Source organism: Aethalodelphis obliquidens, unplaced genomic scaffold (assembly GCF_003676395.1).
Source record: "Aethalodelphis obliquidens isolate GAN/ISIS:26980383/991018 unplaced genomic scaffold, ASM367639v1 scaffold52, whole genome shotgun sequence".
NCBI classification, from domain to species: Eukaryota; Metazoa; Chordata; class Mammalia; order Artiodactyla; family Delphinidae; genus Aethalodelphis; species Aethalodelphis obliquidens.
The window spans coordinates 14,906,504-14,923,628 of record NW_020837996.1 but is presented as its reverse complement, the minus strand read 5'-3'; the positions used below and the strand labels follow the sequence as shown (position 1 = coordinate 14,923,628).

At 42.8% G+C, this 17,125-nt stretch overlaps 1 protein-coding gene across 1 annotated transcript in view; it reads left to right on the top strand.

The window, feature by feature from the left end:
- ADRA1B (adrenoceptor alpha 1B) overlaps positions 1-17,125 on the top strand; it is a 617,540-nt gene that overhangs the window by 272,128 nt on the left and 328,287 nt on the right. The window contains exon 13 of the mRNA XM_027084407.1: positions 6,278-6,461. The gene's annotated coding sequence lies outside the window, so the exon portion shown is untranslated. The remainder of the gene's footprint in view (positions 1-6,277; positions 6,462-17,125) is intronic.

Below are 17,125 nucleotides of genomic sequence, written 5' to 3'. Positions count from 1 at the left end.
ATGAAAACTCATTTCATGCGTACTGGGTTTGATGAGGGCAGTGTGTCTTCACCCAACATTTTGAAAGATTGTTTTTGTTTGGTTTGAGGGAACGATATTTTTCTTTAACTTCCTTCTTTTAAATTGAGAGGAAAAATAAAATGGACAGTAGATTGAGAAGATAAATGGGGTGGGCAGGGTTGAGAAAAAGACTAATGTAGCAATCTTCAGTAGGGGATGGGAGGTGACAGACCCTTCAGTTGGTATGACTGCGAAGTCAGGCAGCTAAGGGTCAGAGAATGCTGGAAACTAGCAAAACTGAGGGGCCAAAACATAGTTACACTTTTATGATAGCCTATGTCTTATAGAAATACTTTCAGGAATAATCAGCTGAAAAGTCATGCTGCATCTCGTCAACATCTTGAACAAGGGTCAACAAACTGTCATCTGCCTCCTGTTTTCGTAAATAAAGTTTTATTGGAACAGAGCCATGCCCATTCCTATTGTCTAAAGCTGCTTTTACTCTACATCAGCAGAGTCGTTAGAGCAGACCGTATGGTTCACAACACCCAAAATATGTGCTATCTGCTCCTTTGCAGAAAGGTTGCTGACCCCTGGTCTAGAATGTTGTATCCCCCAGAGCACTACTTTATAAACTTTTCACTTGGCGACAGAGTGCATTTTTGTAAAGAATGTTTTAAATGTAGACGCCCACGAGAAAGATAAGGGGTGATACGGGGAGGGATATGAGTCACAGAGTCCACGAGCTCAGCCTTTCCTGATTCCCCTCCCACAATGGTGTCCCCAGAACCCAGGGTTCCATGGAATGGAGTTTGAAAATCACTCAGCACACATACTTCTTGAGGGCGGTGTTCTGACTTAGTTTTTTGTGTGTCTATTTCTTTCTTTCTTTTTTTTAAGATTAATTTACTTTTGGCTGTGCTGGGTCTTCGTTGCTGCGCATGGGCTTTTCTCTAGTTGTGGCGAGCGGGGGCTACTCTTCGTTGCGGTGTGCAGGCTTCTCATTGCCATGGCTTCTCTTGTTGTAGAGCACAGGCTTTAGGCGCACAGCCTTCAGTAATTGTGGCACACAGGCTCAATAGCTGTGGCTCACGGGCTCTAGAGTGCAGGCTCAGTAGTTGTGGCGCATGGGCTTAGTTGCTATGCATCACGTGAGATCTTCCTGGACCAGGGCTCGAACCCGTGTCCCCTGCATTGGCAGGTAGATTCTTAACCGTTGCGCCACCAGGGAAGACCTGTGTATCTGTTTCATGACTGACAACTAAAATATACTCAAGATAAGTGTGGTGAGTGAGTGATAGAATTAAATGCCTCCAATCCAGACCCCAAATCCCCATGGCCACTGTCAAATCTCTCTATGACCTCTGTCATCTAAACTACCCCCAAGAGTGATTTCTGCCCACTGTCTTTTTTTCCTATACTCTAATGTAGCTGGTTTCTGACTTCTACCCCATCACTCTGCTGAAACTGTTGTTATTGAGGTGCGCAATGATATTCTTAATCACCATGGTCCTGGATGTTCCTCAGTTCCTATTTTCTAGTGACATGCTGGACGTTTGACAGTCTGAATCTCCCTACACCCAACTTCTTGTTATACCATAGTCTCCTGGTTATTTTTGTCTCTCTCTGAACTTTGATTCCCTATATCTGAAATGGGCTCTGTCTTCTCTGACTTTAAAAGATGGTGTACTTGTGGCATTGACATCACCTCAATCTAAATCTAAATGTTGAGTACCCCCAAGTCACTACTTCCTAAATTTCAGATATTTATCTAATCCTCTGCTAGATAGCTCTACTTGGCATCCCAAACACATCCTGTCTCAATCTGAATTCCCTGTGGTTGTCATGAGCTTCCTCTTCAGTATTCTCTCTTTCACTTGATAACACCATCACCTGGTTTTGTCAATTTCCACCCCATAACTGTGGCATTTCCAATCAAACACCAAACACCAAATTATACTTACTTCGTGATCTAAGGATTTCTTGGCTCCATCCCCTTTCTCCATCTCTTATCATCCCTCCTCACTGGTCTGCCGAAATTTATAGTATAACCCATTCTCCACTGTGCAGCTACAGGATTATGTCACTTATCCCTCCCTCAGCACTCACACGCTTACATGCTCTGAATGGCTTCCCAGTGCACATGGGGTAAAGGTCAAAATCCATTAACATGGCTTACAAGGCACTACAAGGGCTGGTGACTGTGTGTCTCTCCAATCTCATCAGGCATACTTTTTTTCACTCACTGCCTCCTAGCCACTCTGGTCTTTCTTTTAGTCAAATATGCCATGCTCCTTCCAACCAAAGAGCCTTTATTCATGCTATTTCCTCTGCCTGATACAGTTTTCCCTAAATAACTCCTTTTCATTCTATGAGTCTTATCTCAAACACCAGTTTCTTGGAGATGCTGCTTTCCCTGACCAAACTAAGTGCAGCCATCACAGATTCCTAGGGCATCACGAACATCTCCTTCCTAACTCTTGTCACAGCTGTAATTTTACACTTGTTCTTACAATTATTACTTTATGTGTGTCTCCACTCACTAGACCCTAACCTCCAAGAAGGCAGGAACCACATCTTGATTTCGCTCTTCCGCATATCCAGTGGCTATCCCGGTACTGCATATCTATAGCCTCTAGCACAGGGCTGGCACCTGAAATTGTTAAGTGAATGAAACTGCATCACTTCATCCAGAATTGTTCCCCTTAAATCTTCCCTGAGCACATTCTACCTAAAAGACCCACCAGATCTATCCCTGCCTGCCCTTAAATGTGTCCTCATTGGCTGCAAGATAAAGTCAAGCCTCACACTATGCAAACCCTGTCATGATCTTGACCTTTCTCTGGGCTCATCTCCTGCCCTCACTGCTGGGCATTTTATACTCCAGCGACCCTGGCCCGGTTTCCTGTCTTCAGCATACTGTGTCCTTCCTGGCCTATGTCATACCTACAGGCTTTTGCTCCTTGAATAGGCTTCATCAGGAATCACAGATTGTTAACATTTAAGCACATTTGAGCTCTCCCTTTCTCTCTCCTTCTCTCTCCCCCTCCCCCTCTCCTTCTTTCTCTCCCTCTCCCTCTCTTTCTGTATGTGCACTTGGAGGAGCATTTGAGAGTAAGTTGAAGCCATCAGTGGTACTTCACCCCTGAGTATTTTGGGAGCCACCATCTAAGAGTAAGGTCATTCTCCTCCATAACCACAACATAATTATCACACTTGGGAAATTTAGCATTAATATAATACTATTGTACAGGAAAAATTCATATTTCCCCAGTTTCTCCAGTAATGAACTTTATAGCTTCTTGTTTTATTTTCCCTGCTATATCATTTCATCCCCCCACCCCCCCAATTCTACATCTGGTTTGCTGACTCTACCTCCTCATTTCCACACTGATTTCAGGAAGGGTGGAGATTGCAAGCTGTACATCAAAACCTGTTTCTTTTTCCTGAGCAAATAACTTGATCTCATTTCGGAGTCTCCCTTGAAATTGGGTGTGTGATTATGTGGCCAAGTTCTGATGACAGTGATGGGTGCAATGTCAGGGTCAAAGTTTTTATGAAGTAGCGAGATCTCATCCATGCTCTTCTCTTTTGCTAGATGAGTGCAGACAATGAAGACAAAGCTTTAGGGAACAGTGAAGCCACAAGATAGAAGGAGTTCTGGGTCCTCAAATCACTGGGTGGAAGAGAGTCTCATGACAAACAGGGATACCTGCCTTGGGTTGTTAAGTGAGCAGAAATACACGAGTATTACGTTACAGCCATTATGTAACATAATAAGCTGTGATCTATTTGTAATTAGGGTTCTATTTGTTAGGGCAGCTAACATCATCAAATGAGGTTAATGATCCTTCTATGGAAAGGGGACTATAGCAATCTTCTTATTCAGAAACTCTTATCTCAGGAGAGAATGAGAGGTACAGGGGAAGGTTTGGACCTCACAGGCTGGAAAATAGGTGGTCTCAGGAGCTATTGCCCTGAGCCAGAGAAGCATGCAGGAGCTCAGGACATGGAGACTCGGGTCCTAGATCTCTATCTTCCAACATGTGGGTGTGTGCTTATGTCTAATTATGCCTTCGTGCAATGAGGAGTCCATTGAAATCTTAAGTAGCATCAGAGAAAATAGTCAACACAGGGGCTTTTTATAAATGCAGAATAACTAACAAAATAGAAAGAGAAAATCCATGAAAGTTTGGTTTGACAGCATGAAAGTAATATGACTAAATAATTACAGCCATTACGTGAACTTTTCATTTTGTCTAATTACTGCACAGCACAATAAAAAGATTTATCATTAAATATGTCAGATTTGCTTTTTGTTGTTGATGTATTTGATCACAGTTCCAAACTTTGTTCTTGAATGTACAGTCTGCATTGTTTGTTCATGTTGCTGCTCACAGCTTAAAAAATTAGAGGGAAACTTTCTACTCTCCTGTCGTAAATAGCTTTATGGCTGAGTAAAATTTAAGAACATTTGTTGGTATCAAAATTTTATGGTTCTTATTAACTTGTTTTAATTTTCAGCTTTGTGAACTGGATTGGAAAGGTGCTGAGGAGTGAGAACTATTGCCGAGCCAGGGATCTGAGACTGTTGATGAATCCTCTGGTCTGGCCAAAGCCTGGCTGCTTCATGTAGCCAGTCAGACCACACTTGTGGTCAGTTAGACCAGCTGGGTTTAATCAATTTGACTTTGTTTCCAAGACATCTGCATCTCCAAACATTTAATTAATTGCATGTATTACGGGCAATATTACTTGTGTATATTAATTACATAATAATATACCAATGACATTAAAGTGTCCAGGCAGAGTTACTCCGTATGAGTAAAAATGGAAAATCTCACACTCAAATACCAGTTGATGCTATAAAATTATAACAGCATCTGACACTTGCTGGGCAGATACTGTGTGCCAGGCACTGTTCTGTTTTACGTCTTAATGAATCTTTACAACAATCCCATGAGGGAGGCAGAGTGCTTCACCACTTCCTCACCTAAACTTTGAGAGGGTATGGAACTTGCCCCAAATCACAAAGCCCGGGTAACTGGGGCTGTCTTGTAGATGAGGCCAGTAAACTTGTCTACCTTTCCAGCTTCTTTCCATCACTTTTTCTCCTTGGTATATCCTGAGAGAATGCGAGTCCTGGCTTAGACAAAACTGTGAAATAGGGAAATTTGTGTTCACTGCTCCTCCACTGTGCCTTGAAGATTTGGGGCATATTGACCTTGATTTGGGTGAGATAAGAGAACTCTCATTACAACTATTTCAATAAATATATATTCAACAAGTATATAGTATACTCAGTGTATGTATGTATATAGAATATATATATATTAAAAAATATATACCATGTGCTAGGTAGTGAGGACAACCCTATTTTCAACAAGCTTATGATCTACTTGGGAAAGACTGAAGAGTGAACTAGATAATTGTAATGCAGTGGGATAAATGTTGTGATGGGAGAAGTATAAGATTTTGTGGGAGCTTCTAATCCAAATTTGGGGGGAATCGGGGAAGTCTTCCTGGAGGAAGAGGCATCTATGCTGAGGTCTATAGTACAGGAGGGAATAAACCAGGAAAAGGGGGAAGGTAAGAAAAGAGGGTCCCAGGCAACAAAACCAGCAGTGCTGTGTGGGCCAGGAGAGACTGTTGCGTACAGCCTGTTGATAGTACACAGGCTTCACCAGATAAGACTGAGTGATCCTTTCTAGAAAGTTTTCCCCTGTTTGTTACAGTGCCTGATTTTCTCAACGTTGTGCCATTAACAAATATTTCTATCAATAAATGAATCATATTTATTAAGTATTTACTATAGAAGGCATTGGGTGAGGCATTGAGAAGAATTTGAAGAACTCTGAGACCCTACCTCTGCCTTCAAAGAGTTTACTGAGTGTGGAGTTGTAACATTGTTAGAGGAAGAAAGAGGAAATTCAAATAAAAATGCAGACATTTAAGTAGGAGGAAGAAAAATTTGAGGATGAAACACTCAGGCTCTGGATTCAGACCCTAACTCCACCACTTTCTAGCTGTGCAACCTTGCACAAATTACTTAACCTTTCTGAGGTTCATTTCACATCTATCAAATCAGCGTAATAAAAGATCCTTTCCAGACCATGGCAGGGATTAAACAAGTAATGCCTGTACAACACTTAAATGCTGCTCAGCCCAGAGCAAGCTCTCAATAAATGTTTTAGCCATTAAGATATTGTTATAATTAATTCACTACATAAATTCTTGAGTGCCTCCTCTGTAATGCCTTTTATACTTTTCATTTCAGGCCTTCTGGCTTTGTGCCACACCAGCCATTGCCCTAGCATGACTCTCCTTCCATTGGATTCTGCTCTCCAGTCAGCATCATCTTGCTAAAGAAGCATAAACCACAAGCTCTGGGGAAGCTGGTTTGTCTGTCTCACAAGCAGGCCTCAAAGTCTCCTGGCTACCTTCCTAAATTTCCCTGGATGGTACGTCTCACCACATGGTCGGGGTGGGAGGGACCACTCTCTCCTGACCTATCAGCTCTCTCTCTGCTTTCCTAGCCTTCTCTCCTTGCTCGCTTGGCAGCTAACTGCATACCATCCACTGACATCTTTTACCATGTTATGATATATTTTTATTTATTATTATTTCTATTAACACCTAGCATTTGTTGAGCCCTACTGTGTGCTGACAGGACTTGGCAATGGCCTTGCTTAGGGGATAGAGGATTATTAAGTTGGGTTGAAACATCTAGTTCTAAACTATTATGGAGTGCATGCTCAAAAAGAATCACGAACCAAAAGCATATTTGTTTAAAAAAAAACAACAACGCTAAGATCTAATCTATTTACCCATTAAAGAACAAGTAAGGATTCGTCATGCGATGGTTTTGAAATAACAACACTAAAAGCAACTCCTATTTATTTATTTACTTATTTGATGGATGATGTTGAGGATGTCTGCTATGTTTCCCCCCACTCAGTGCCTGGGAAAATTGGGGCCCCATTAGGAGAAACTGGGGAATGACAAGGGAGAGCAGGTTTGATGGTACTGGCAGGAAATGGTAGGTTTAGAATTGTAGGCAAGTTCATTTCAAGGCTGTGGCAGACCATGCAAATGAAAATGTCCAATCAAGCAGTTGACAATTTCCGAATCGAGTTGAAGGGAGAGGACGAGGCAGAAGTAGATTTAGGCATTCTTCCCGGGGGGATGGACACACTTTAAGTAAGAGTCTTCTGGTGTCAGAGGTCCTAGTGAGGGGGCGCGCATTAACCATGGTGAGAAAGGCATCACCAGGACCATGTATGCTATGCTTCTTTGCCCAAGATGGAGGTAATTGACTGAGACCTAAGGGGCCTGGGGCTGCAGCCCCCAAAAGGCTTACCTTTCAAGTCTCCTCTTCTGTCTTAATACATCGTGTGAATTTTCTAGTTTATTCTGCAGTATACAAATAAGAGTTTAAATTATTTCTGAGTAAAACTGACTCTGTAGGATGACAGGGAGCGTTTAGTCTGTGGCTTTACATAGGACAAATTAACCCCGGGTACACCCACATGGAAGGGAGCTCGCACTTTGGCTTATGCAGTAAGGAGCATTTTTTTAAAAAAAAATTTTTGTTGTTATTGCTTTTGTTGTTTGGGAAGAAATTTGATCATCAGATTGGCTAGTCAATTAATAGGAGAAGCCCTAGGGAGTGAGTGGGGCCCCACATAGGGATGTTTTGATGAGGGTGAGACCATCAGGAAGGTCTGGCTGCCGAGTGGCTATATGGTGGAGGGGGTTGCCTGGGGGATGTCAGGTCTCAGGGCCTTATAGGATGGAGTGTAGGACCCTGGAAAGGAGAAAGAAGGGTTGGGAAGTTGAGTCTTGGCAGGACTTTTGACCGTAAGTGGAAGGAGGGGGAGAATGCCTTGGCCTGGGTGATGGGGGCACTGTTTGCTTTGGGGCTCTGTGAACTAAGGACGCTCTAAAGTTCTCTGTAAGGCCACTAACAAGCTGAGATTTGTCTCCAGAGTGGAAACAGATTGCCAGAACTTCAGTCCCACAGCATATTTCACTGACAGATTGGGTGCGATTTTTCCCAAGATGGGGGTGTTTCTTAAAGCAGAGGAGGAAAGGGAGGCTGAGAGGGGGGAGGGGGTGGGGGAAGACAGCTGTCAGCTTCTTTGTGGCTTCAGGACAGCTCTTGCAGATGTGGGCAGAGCAACAATTGCCAATTCCCTGAGCCACCTGCGATTCACCAATTCCCAGGATGCAGGAGGGTAAAGGCAATCCAGATTAGAGGGATCCCAAGAGGCTTCTGGGCACAGAACCTAATCTCAGACGGGTTCACTTTGCATGTGAAGGAACATCTCTCCCTGCACCAAATTAAATCAATTTGATCAAAATTTGTAATGCAGAAGAGCATAATTAATTGAAGAATTTAATTAGGCACACTTTTGATGAAACTTAACAGGAGCCAGCAGGAATACTCTTGCTGTCTATTAAACATAATCCTGCCTGGTGAAGAGCTCTATAGTTGATGATCTTTAATGACTGCCCATCTCTCAGCTTCCTTGCTGGCATTCCAGTCAGCCTGGAGGAGGATGGGGAAGATGGGGAAGGGCGTAGGGATTGCGGGGGGAGGGAGGGAGGAGTGGGACATGGAACCCTCGCGTGGCGTCTCTTTCAAAGCAGTGTTGGTGCTAAATTTTCAGGGTACACAATTATTCGCTTTTCATCTGCCAAAGTGGAGAAACAGTGAAGAGTTGTGGGGAGGGCTGTTTTAGGGTAATGAGTCAGGGCAGAGAGGGCAGGGCTCCCTTCTGGTTGAGAGGCGACCCTGCTGGCCTTTTCTACTAATTGCTTTGGCCTCTCAATCTCACTTCACAAAGCTTGAATCTTGCACTGGCCTCCCAGCAGAAAACCAGAAAGAAGGCTTCTGGGAGCAGAGATCTGGGAAGAGCCCTCAGCCTGCCATCTTAGATGTTAGTAAATACTGCATTGCTGAAGAAATGATGGAATGAACAAAGCAATAAATGAATAAGTGATTCACCCAGGAACTCTGTTGAGAAAGGAGTTAAAAAGTACAGGCCAGACATGGCTGCTGCCTTTTTACAAAAAGTACTTGGGCTTCAAAGAGAAATTCTCCCTTCCTTCCTCAACTGTCCTTTTCTTCCTTTATCCGACCAGTGTTTACTGAGGCCACACTGCGGCAAGCGCTCTACCAGGAACTATATATTTGATGGGGAATACATAAGAGCCTGAGCTTTCTGTCCTCATGGAGCTAAGAGACTAGTGGGAGACACAGGCAGTGGGCACATGTTTAGGACTTATGAGAAGCTCTGAGAAAGAATAGCAGAAGAGTAATACTTTGGTTTAGGTCAGGAATTAGCAAACCACAGCCTAGAGGCCAAATCTGCCTGTTCCCTTTTTTTGTAAATAAAGTTTTATTGAAACATAGTCAGGCATATCATTTGCATATTGCCTATGGATGATTTGCTACAAAAATAGTTGAGTAGTCATGATAGAGACCACATGGCCTGTGTGGCTTAAGATATTTCCTATCTGGCTCCCTACAGAAAAGGTGTGCTGAATCTTAGCCTAGATGAAGAGGGCAAACCTCTTGGGACAGAGATTTAGCTCAGACTGGAAGACGAAAATTTAGCCTGGTTAGGAGTTGCATACTTTGGGAGGAGCAGGAGTGATGGCTCTGCAATGGGGAGCAGTTGGGTGTGTTCAAGGACCTAGAGGAAGGTCCATTTGATTGGAGGGTAGTGATGGAAGGACACAGGGCCTGGATGAGATGGAAGAGAAAGGAAACCCTGAAAAGGGGTTTAGATGTGATTCTGAGTGCACTGGAACACCGCTCGGGGGTTGTAAGCAGGGCCATGAGGTGCTGTAATTTTTAAAGAGCCCTCTGGCCGCAGTGGTCAGAGTGGCTTGGAAGAGAAATGGTCCCAGCTTCTGTTAGCTAAAGCAAAAGATGGTGGTGGCTCAGATCAAGGTCATAGAAGTAGAGGTGAAGAGTCATGGGCAGATTTGGAATACATTTGGGAGGTAAAATTCACAAGATTTAGAAATTGACGTGGAAGGGGGTGGTTAGGAAGAGGGAGGGATCAAGAATGATCTCCCTGAGGATTTTGGCTAGAGCCACTGGGTAAATGGTGGTACCATTTGCTGAGGTTGAGAAGATTGGAGATGGGGAAGAAAAGGTTAGGTGGAGTGATTTAAGAGTTCAGTACTTTTCAGCTTTCTTAAAATCGAGATCCGTATGAGACGCCAACTAGAGATGACAAGGAGACAGTTGGATATATGACCCTAAAGTATAGATGAGAGATTCAGGATGGAGGTAAAAATTTGTGAGTCATCGGCATATAGATGCTATTTAAGCAACAGGACTGGATGAGTTCACCTAGGGTGGGAGGTAAAGAGAAAAAGAAATAGGACTTACATCTGAATATTTTCTGCAGACTGCTTAGCTTCAGCTTGGCCTGTTACTCATTGATATCTATCAAAACATTAGGCTGAGGGTAAACTACTGAAGAGACTAAATTAAGGAATATGCCGAAAGAAATGCAATAAGCTATTCTAAAGCATATGCAGTTACTTTGAGATGAGCCCCCCCCCAAAAGTGGTATCAAATGGAGGGCCTTTTGTCTCTTTGTATAATGAAAATATTGGTAGTGTATGCATTCTTGAATGTTGCATGAGAGATTTACTCCTCTGAGCATTTGTACATCCTTCTTCAAGTTGACTGATAGTTGAGTTGTTAAAAGTGGTTGTTCCCAATCACAGCTTCCCAGCAGTCATTTGACCTGATAGTTAAAAATATGAATTCCCTGGGCTCCCACCCAGAGTGATTTGTTAGATCTGTGGTAAGTTCCCAGGAATCTGTTTTTAATGAAGACCCCAGGGGATTCTAATATGGAAAACCCATTGTCTGGCATTTGGTAACCACTGTTTTCATGGATATTTCAAAGGCAAACTTGAAATTGTGTTACTCAAATAACCATATCTTCTAAACTGACAAGGATCTCAATATGTGAGGTTGGGATAAGATATAAATATTGTGCTTATACATACAATGAAATTACTGAGTTTCTTCCTCTTCCTTCCTCTTTCTCAATACCTCACCAAGGCCTGAAGATCTTAGTTCATAAAAATATTTCAGCCAACACACATATATACAACACACACACACACACACACATAATATCTCTCCTTCTCTTTCCTTTTCTCTTCTTCTTGCACATATGCATACCCACGTGCACATACACTCCTATTTATCTTTGCCTTGGTTCAGGTCCACTGCCTGAAGGCAGGAACCACTGCCTTGGTGGTTGCAGTCAGGCCATTATAATAGTTTCCTAACTGCTTGCTTTGCCAGTCCAGTCAACACCAGCTCTAGTTCATCCTCCAAATTGCTGCTGGAGTTATCTTTCGTAAATCTGATTCCTTCAAGCTCCTACCCTGTGAGAAAACCCTTGTATCGGCTCCTCATTGCCTATTGGGAAAAAATCCAAATCCCCTGGTATAGTGTTCAAGGACTGCTATAGAATTACACTGATCTTGTCAGCATGGCTTCCTCCATTCCTGATCCTAATTCATTCCTGCCCATCCACACTTCACGTCTGTACTCATCTGTGCCCATCTGCCCCTCACACCTGCTCAGCCACCTCTGCCCATATTCACCTGCCTATCCATACGTGCTCATATATATCTGTCCAAACTGCACTACATGTCTTGGTCTGAAATTCATTCATCCCTGTAACTACCTGGTCAATTCTGACTCATCCTTGTAGATTCAACTCTTTTATTCCCTTTACTCTCTTCCTAGGCTCGAAAGGCAAAGCCTGGTATTTCTTCTTTTGTTCTCAACGTAGCAGTTTGTACATATTTTTACTGAAACATTTACCATGTTGCATTTTGATTATTTGTTTCTCACCAATCCCCAATTTCTAAATCAACCGGAAATTATTCATCTTTCTATCCCTAGCACCTAACTCAAAGGCAGGCTTATAGTAGGCCCTTGGCAACACATTGAGAATTTTTTCCCCCTCTATCCTTGCTGTCAGGTTCTCAATAAGTTGAGCTCTTGAGGCTGCCTGTCTATAGCAGCCCATTTTCCACTGTTTGATTTGCTGGTGGCTAGGAGAGCAGATAGTTAATCTTACTAGAATTTTGTGAAAAACAAAGAGTTAATGGGTTCCTGCAGGCACCAGAGTAACTCTTCAGGTTTAGTGCATGGTCTTCCTGTAGTTTTGTATCTTGCTTCCTTTGGGGTTCTCAGTTGTGTTCTGGTAATTTAGGCTGCTACATACTAATCTTTGGGCAATCAAGAAGTGTGTGTTATGTACACACACCATGCTGTTCATCTGTTCATTGTTCTCATACTGAAAATTAAAATGGAGAACAATGAAGAGGAGAGGCCATGAAAATTCATAGACAATAGTAGGTGTCCTTATGGACATAGTAGGTATCCTTAACCTAGAGTCCACAGATGGGCTTAAAGCATTCCATGAGTCCTTGCTGTGTTGTATATGACATGTGTGCACGTGCATGTAGATTCTTCTGGCCATAGGTTCCATAGTTTTCTAAGATTTTCAAAGGTGCCTGAGACCCCAAAGAGTTAAGACCCACCAATGTAGAATATGTTTTCATGCCTTTCTTTTTTAATGCCCATCTTTAAAATTAGCACATGAATCTTAAAAGGCCTTGAGAATGTGAATGATGTCTGTGCTATATGTTGACTTCCTTGTCCTCCAGTCTTGTCAAGAATCTCCAGACTTGCTCTGTGCATCCATTATTTTAGCCTCAAAGCCAAGGAGCGAGAAGGTGGAATCATTTCTAACAAATCCTGTAAATAAACCCAGCTTCTGCTGTATTAGATCACTGTAAAACAGTTCCCTGAAGCCCAAGGGATTAAATAATAGAAGAAAATGCTTTGCATGAAACCATGCAGATGATAGAAAATATTCTCGCTATGGTAATTTACACAGATTACTTCATGACAAATTGGTTGTTTGAGCTGATCATGTTTATCACTGAAACCCTGCAGATTTTCTCCTGAGTTTGGAAATGTTGCAAATGTATTGTGAGGCCCAGGGCCTTTGTTACTGACTCACCACCATGCAAATGAACTTTAAGAAGTACTTGGTGGTCTTATAGCCAGAGCGACGGTGTTTTGCTTATGAAACGCTGGTCTTCAGTCTTCCATGTCAACATGTAGAAATTGCCAGGGTTCATTTAACATTTTTTGAGTGGTGCTGCCAACACAGTCTGCCGGGAAAGGGACATGTGATACCACTTGGTAGTGAATGGCCTTGGTGTCTTTATCACTCCTCCATCTCCCACTGTCCCCAACCTGTTCTTCCCCAGGTATTTCCATCTCATTAAATGATACTCATTCACCCACTTGACCAGAGAGGAAACCATGGGCACCATCTGGACTCCTCTCTCTCCTCATAGCCTACTCCTAAGTGCTGTTGAGCTTACTCCCTATCTTCTCATATCTGTCCACTTCTTTGGTTCAGGACACCAAAATCTCTTGTCTGGATGACAGCTATGGCTCCTAACTGGTCTCCCTCACTCCAACCTGTAACACCTTAACTCTGATAAGGTATCCTTTTCTGGCATCTAGGTGTCACGTGCCCATAGGATGGGATGGGTAGTACTTCACATAGTTGTTCATTCCACCCCGGCCTGCATTTTATAATCCACCTGGGATAGAGCCCACTTTTCTGCTGCAAGTTATGCGCCTATGGAATCCAATTTGAGGCCATTATCTGAGGATTCAATCACTGGTTTTTGTGATTGATTGGCAAGAAGTTTAGAATACTCAATTCAAGAAAGTCCCTCTTTGATAGCAATAATTTTTTGATTGCCTATTCACAGTCTTCTTTTTTCTCTGGAGGAACTCTTTCATTCTCTGAGGGCCTGGTGTGGCTGTCAATTACAGTGTCCCAGCCCCACCATAGAAAACACCTGTGACCCAGACTGGACCCACCCACATGTCCCTGACCTCCTGGGCCACAGTGACAGGCTCATTTCTGGGCATAGAACCAAGCCAGGCCATTTAGAGTCTCCTGAGATTGACAATCGAACACAGACAAAGAGAAATCCTCTTTCCTTTGAGGATGCTACGCTCAGAGGATGTAGGTGTATGGCTGCTGGTAGCCATTTTGCCATTGATGAGATTTTATCTGCAAAATGTAGTCAACAAAGGCAAGTGATGATGGTGGTGGCAGTGGTGGTGATGGATAACATTTATTGAGTGCCATGCATATGCCAAGAACTAATCTAAGTGCTTTATGTATGTTAACTCATTCAGTCTTCATAGACTTTATACTTAATGATCATTATTATCATTATTATTGCTATTATTATCCCTATTTCACAGATGAGAAAACTGTGACATTTAGGGGTTAAATAACTCTCGGTTAAAAGAAGCTCTTAAGTGGAGAAGGCACAATTTGAACCTAGGCAGCCTGGCTCCTGAGCCTGTGCTCTCAACCATTTCACTCTGTGGCCTCTAGCACTATTGACAGAACAGGAAGCGGGGGACAGGAGAAGGAGAGGGAGAGAGGGGAAGGGGGAGGAGGAGGGAGACATGGGTCCCTAGGACATTGCTGGAGTCCTTGGATCCTGAACCCAGGGTTCCTGGATTCCTAGTGGTAACCCAATATATTTAATTTTTTTTACTTAAGTCAGTTTTAATTAGGTTTCTGTTCTTGCAGTTTGCCTAAAATATTCTGCCTCCCATCCTCTCTCATTCTGTCTCTTGTCTTACTGCCTTGCCTTGAATAATAATATCTTAAGAAAATAATATTCGAACATGGTAGAAATTTGGAGGATATAAAAAGATAATAGAAAGAAAATATCTTAAATGAAGATGTCATAACATTTGTATGGGATACAACCAATTCAAGACTATTATTTTTTGGGCTTCCCTGGTGGTGCAGTGGTTGAGAGTCCACCTGCCGATGCAGGGAACGCGGGTTTGTGCACCGGTCCGGGAAGATCCCACATGCTGCGGAGCGGCTGGGCCCGTGAGCCATGGCCGCTGAGCATGTGCGTCTGGAGCCTGTGCTCCACAGCGGGAGAGGCCCGCGTACCGCAAAATAAAAAAAGACTATTATTTTTGTTTTCTTCCAGTCTTTTTTTCTAATCATTTATATATACATATATACACAATAAGGTTCTACATATATAAGGTTCTTTCCTTTTTCTCTTAGCACTATATCAGTTGCATTCCCCCATGTTATATATTTTTGAAAGCAGGATCTTAATGGCAGCACAATCTGCATGTTTGTGTGTGGGTATATGTCTTTCCACTGACTTCTCTGTGCTTCCTAGTGCTTGACATCTTTCCTCATTGAACCGTCTGCTCTGGAACCAGGAAGGATACCAAGGGCTGGGGTGGTCATGCTTGGCTTCTACCTGTATTCCTTGGTCTGTGTCTCAGTGTTCAGGGCCCTGGTGAGCAGCCCTGCACCCCACAGCTCAGCTTCCAGCCAGGAAGGAGACTGTGTCAGCGATGTTGGAAGCAGAGGCCATCTTGCCGATGCTCATCCCTCTGCCCATGAGCCAGGAGGGCTCTGCAGCCTGCAGACGGGGAGTAAGACACACTCAGGAAAAGGTCTAAGCCTCTTCACAGATCAGCAAGCAGAAAGCCAGGATGGCTTGGCAGTTCCAGGCATGATTTATTTTAAGACATGCAGAGTTACCAGTTAGCACAGTAAGAAACCTCTTGTTCCTGCCTTTTTAACTCCATACATCAATAACAATTTACTTGGCAAAACCCTGGGTGCTGGACTTAAATATGCACACCACTGGGGGGAAACACAAGGATAACATTGAGAAATTAGATTTAAAATACCAAATAAACTCTTTTCACCATATCTCTCTCAGTGAGTGCTGTATAAAGCCTCATAACATTTATGAGGCATTAAATGCCACATAAATGACTAGTTTTTGAAGTGTAGATGAAAAAAAGAAGGTGAATGAAGGAGTAAAAATAGCACAACTGTATATAATGCATATGTCAGTCTCCTATTTAACCTCTGGATGTTACCGCAAGCCATGAGCAGTGGTGGATTAAGAAAATAGACTTTAAGCCTCAAAAAAGGTACTGAAGGCAAAGGCTAGACACAGAAGGGGTGTTCAGTAGTCAACAGCCAAGGAGAACATGAAGCCAGAGGAATTCAGAACAGAACAGTCATTCCAAGTCAAGTACAATCACAAAAGCAGAAACATGTACCCATCCATCCATTCACCCATATTTCATTATCTATCAGCTGTACTACTGCTATCACAACTATTAATTGTTCAACTTCGGACTTACTATTAATTACTATCATTTATGGAGGGCTAAGTTTGTGTCAAGTATTTTACAAAGTGTTTTGCATGAATCATCTCATTTAATCCTCATAACCATCTTGTGAACTGGGTTTTTGTCTTTACCTTAAATTGATGAGAAAACTAGCTCAGAGAGCTTAAGTGATCTGTGGAAGGTCAAGCAGAGAGCATGTGTCAGACCCACAGACCCATTGATCCAATCTTCCTCTCCTCCATATTGTAGCTGTTGAGTTCCTGCTATGTATCATGCTTTGGATTAGGCATTGGGGCTACAAAGGAACCTTCAACAAGGCCCCTACAGCACTAATTCTGGGGTAGGTGAAGCTGAAATCGACTAGAAGCTTTGGAGTCAGAAACGCAGTGGTCTCAGAGGTTGTCACTGGAACACCCAAAAAACAGTGTGCAGGCGGTCATGGTGACCTCAGGAAGAGATACCTAACTTCACTTGGGTGGATTTGGTATAACTCAACCTGGATCTTGAAGAATAAGTCATGTTCATGAGATAGAGAAGAGGGAGACATAGTCTAGGTGGGGGAAACAGCATAGGAAGAGACAATAATAATGATAAAATATATAGATTGAAACATTGTAGAAATTTGAAAAATACACACACAAAAAAATCCATGAAGAAAATAAAATTTGCTGGCTATAGCAAGTGATTCAAAGACCACACTGCAGAAGTGAACAGATTTGGGAACCAAGGCATCTCCTTTACTAAGCTGTGCATGTTGACATACAACTTATTGCAGCTGAGAGCCTGAGGGTACAAATGTATCAGTGTCATTGTGAAGTTGACAACTGGACAACCAGA